General features: G+C 36.3%; 1 pseudogene; it reads right to left on the bottom strand.

Annotated features, from left to right (window-relative positions):
* Positions 1-1,875: 1,875 nt before the first annotated feature.
* Positions 1,876-3,374, bottom strand: LOC143388552 (C->U-editing enzyme APOBEC-1 pseudogene; annotated as a pseudogene).
* Positions 3,375-4,290: the final 916 nt, after the last annotated feature.

Genomic DNA, 4,290 nt, shown 5'->3' with positions numbered 1-4,290 from the left:
CCTGAAAACATTTAGACTGATGACAGAATAGATAAATGATTGTGCTTTTGGTCATCATGAAATATTCTTATCTCTCACACAAATTACATACTTTAAAACAATCTCATGAGTCTGGTTTAAAATAAAATTTTCCAATTATACATAATAGGGCTGAGGAGAGAAAAAGTATTTAATATATATATGAAATTGTTTTCTTATTTTCCAGTTGAACCTAATACCTAATAGAGTTAGGCATTGAATGCAGAAGGAAAGTCTAAATGAAGCTTTAGAGAGAGTAACCTACCATGACATGAAAAAGAATACATATTGATCAAAGCTGGTCCAGCACTGGGCCAATCAGTCCTAAGCATGGAAGATTAACAGAAAATCTACTTTAAGACTGTATGTGGTAAGTGCTCCAGGAGCTAATACACACACACACACACACACACACACACACACACACACACACACACACACATATAACCAAACTATTCTTTTCTCTGGCATTATAAAGGAGGTTATAGCCTAAACTATCAACTTACAAATATGCTCTAGACAAATAAGGGCCAATCTGTTTATGATTTTGACATTTCCCCCAATATCAAGTTGACTTTCATCTTCAAATTCCAAACCTTCCGCTCTAATAGTATCTTGGATATTTCTCTATATCCCTTCATTTATATTGCTTTAGTCACCCTGAGAATAAGGTGATAAATAGCTTTTAGTAAACACAAAAATAATGCAAAGTACATAAGGACTCAGAGGAGAAAGCTTTGGAAACCTGTGGAGGTACTAGCTCTTTGAATTGGTCTGTTCTTGCTCTAGTGAAAGTAATTGTGTATTCCACTCACATCCATATCATCAAAATGACAGAGGTAAATATTCTGGTTATAAGGAAAGAACTATAAACATGTATATGGATATGGAATTAATAGACCCACAGAGGTCATCATACCCTTGAGACACAGATACTACTTTCAAATCATTATTACAGCAGACTTGCTTGAGGATACTTAGGCATCTAGAATCCAACACAGAAAAACCTCATCTCCAATTACAATGTAAAGTATTTTCCTTATCCTTTGTCTTTTAGGAAAGTATTTTTCTCTGGTTCCGCCAATAGAGTTCCAGAAATAATTAGAGTGATGATCATGCTATGCCTTTTTATCATGGTAAACTATATGTAAAAGATTTACCATTTTAATGTTTTTAAAGTGCAAAATTCAGTAGCATTAATTACATTCACAATTTTGTACAACTATCACTACCATTCATTTCCATAATTTTTTCTTCTAACCAAATAAACTCTGTAACCATTAAACATATACTTATTTTCATGAATATTCACATGCATATTCAAACTACATTAAAGGACTGTTTAAGTTCTGAAGGAAAAACCATAAAAATTGCATATCCACATAATTAAAGAATAAATAACAAGGGGCTGTGATTGTGACTCAATGGTAGAGTGCTCCCCTAGCACGTGCGAGGTTCTGGTTTTGATCCTCAGCACCACATAAAAATATAAATAAATAAAATGAAGGTATTATGTTCAACTACAACTAAAAAATAATATTTTTAAAAGAAGAATAAGTAACAATATTTTTGTGATAATAAATATTTATTGCTTTAAGATACAAAGTTTAAAAAAAAGATATGAAGTTTTAGGGTAATTTGGAATATGGCAGGAAGTTAAACAATTCATGATAATGCTGCTTCTGAACATTTCTGTATTCTTCTCTTTTTTTTCTCCAGTGCTGCAGATCAATCCCAGAGCCTTGTATATGCCAAGTGCTCTGCCACTAAGCTTCATACCCAGCCCCAATTTCTAGATTCTTAATGGTGCTCACTTCTTGGTGTGTCACCATTGCTTGTTCTTAAAACAGTACATACAGGAATCATTCTATTCATCTCCAAGTCACAGAAGGCTGTTATCAGCCCTGTAGCTAAAAGGATATTGGGTGGAATTGTCTGGTAATAGCAATTTTGAAGAGTAAGGATGAAAAATGTAAGCTGATTTTGACATCTTCTGGAAATCTTTAAGCAAGGTAAAGACTTAGAATGATTCAGTGGAGAGCCAGTGCATGGCCCATCAAGAGAATATTTTGGCCAGTGAGTTTCTTCTTTAGTGAGTAGTTGGTGAAATTTCTTCAACAGTAACAATACTCTGAGTCTGTCATAATCTGGACAGTTACACCACTGTTAATGAGGTCCTTAAGTCCTTGCTGGTTGTGCTGATCCATGTGCTGAAAACACTGTACTATATAAATAACCAGAGTCGGGAGGGAAAACAGAAGCAGTGGGGATGGAAATGGAGCAAATTATATTACATGCATGAATGAATATGTCAAAGTGAATCCTGCTGATACATATGACTATAATACCCAAATAAAAACATTTTTAGAAATTTATCCCCATTTTTTAAGAGATATTAAGAGGGTAGAAACTTTGTAGTATTGGAGGTGAGATCTTTGGGAAATAATTAAGATTAAATGCAGCTGGAAGAGTGGGGCCCAAACCCAATAGGATTGTGGCTTTATAGGGAGAGGAAAAGAGAGGCCTGAGTTAGGATATTCTGTCTCTCCTTGTGATACCTTGCACTGCCCTGGGATTCTGCAGAGTCCTTCCAGCTAGAAGGCTTTCACCAAATATGACCCATCAACTTTGGACCTCCAGAATCATGAGCTGAATAAACCTTTATTCTTTAAAAATTACCCAGTTTGTGGAATTCAGTTATAGCAACAAGATAATACACTGAAGGTCTATATATCTGTTTTTAATCTTTCTCTAACTAGAAACTCTTTTAAAAGAAAGAAATAGTTTACACACAACATGTTTTAAGACAGGTGTCTTAAGAAGTTTTTGGTTCTAAAACTTCTTGAGAATATGTGATAAAGTTTGCATTTTATCAGTTAAACATTTATACTTGCATGTTAGTTGATTACCAGACAAGCAATCAAAATAAACTTTTAAGAACACAAATGTAAATTATAATAGAGAAAAAAAAATAAATAAATAAATAAATAACCAGAGTCATATTAGGATGTTGACTCAAAAATTCTGATAGCCTTGGAACATTCCCAACAAGGACTCCAGAACAAGAACCAGGTGATCGAACAGCTGATGGATGGGCAAAAATGTCTTTCTGCAGTAAATTTTTCTATAAAATTCACTTCAACATTGGTGGTGTTTTTGCCAGAGTTTCACTAGATCTTGTGGCTTGTGCCCCATTTGATTTTGTAAAGCAGACAGTTCTCTTTGTGAAGTTCTCTGGGGTCAAAGATGACTTCAAATTCCCAGGGTTCAATTCTCCTCAGAGTGTCATCACCAGTTGAAGGACCTTGGTCTGAGAGAAGTCGAAGCACATTCTCACGGACACCCAGCTCCTTCATGTAGCATAAAATCTTGGGAGACCCCAGTGGTTGCTGCTGCCTCTCGATCTTGGAGAATTTTCTTCAAGATAAAAGGCACAGGTTGGAATGTGTGGGGTGAAGGCACCTTGTCTATGCCCCAAAACTGGAGAAAGTCATGCTCCAGTGAAATTGAAATGTATGGCCCATGGCTACAGTTAACAGGAAGCCAAAAGCTAAAAAATGGCAGGGAAAGAAGCATGGCCTCTGAGGTGGGACCTAAATAACAATATTTTGAATGGGGTTATCTGCGAGGTTCCTGGAAGTCAAAGCAAAAAAAGAGATTAATTTTACAGTTACACAAAGAAAGGATGAAGCACACAATTTTCACATTAAGAGTCCAACTTTAGGGCTGGGTTGTGGCTCAAAGGTAGAGTGCTCGCCTGGCATGCGTGAGGCAGTGGGTTCAATCCTCAGCACCACATAAAAATAAAGGTATTGTGTCCACCTATAACCAAAAAATAAATATTAAAAAAAAGAGCCCAACTTTATGGCTTAAATTTATGAAAGTCTTTCCCCCCCCCAAACAGGGCCTCACACATGGTAGACAAACGGCGCTACCACTGAGCCACATGCCTATCCCCCCCTTTTTTTTTCAGAGAGAGAGAGAGAGAATTTTTTAATATTTATTTTTTAGTTTTTGGTGGACACACATCTTTATTTTATTTTTATGTGGTGCTGAGGATCGAACCCAGCACCCGGCGCATGCCAGGCGAATGTGCTACCGCTTGAGCCACATCCCCAGCCCTATCCCTTTTTATCACTTAACTTTAATGAAGCTTCTGGATTTTGTGTGCAGTTTTAATTGACTGAAGTGTCAAAGAGACAATCTAGGAATGTTGAATGAAAGCAGGTTTATTCAAATACATTCATTTCCTCCCTAGGTGCTGGTGTGAAG

The sequence above is a fragment of the Callospermophilus lateralis genome, unplaced genomic scaffold (assembly GCF_048772815.1).
Source record: "Callospermophilus lateralis isolate mCalLat2 unplaced genomic scaffold, mCalLat2.hap1 Scaffold_146, whole genome shotgun sequence".
In the NCBI taxonomy this organism is placed as follows: domain Eukaryota; kingdom Metazoa; phylum Chordata; class Mammalia; order Rodentia; family Sciuridae; genus Callospermophilus; species Callospermophilus lateralis.
The sequence above is the reverse complement of the archived record's forward strand: the minus strand, read 5'-3'. Positions and strand labels throughout refer to the sequence as shown.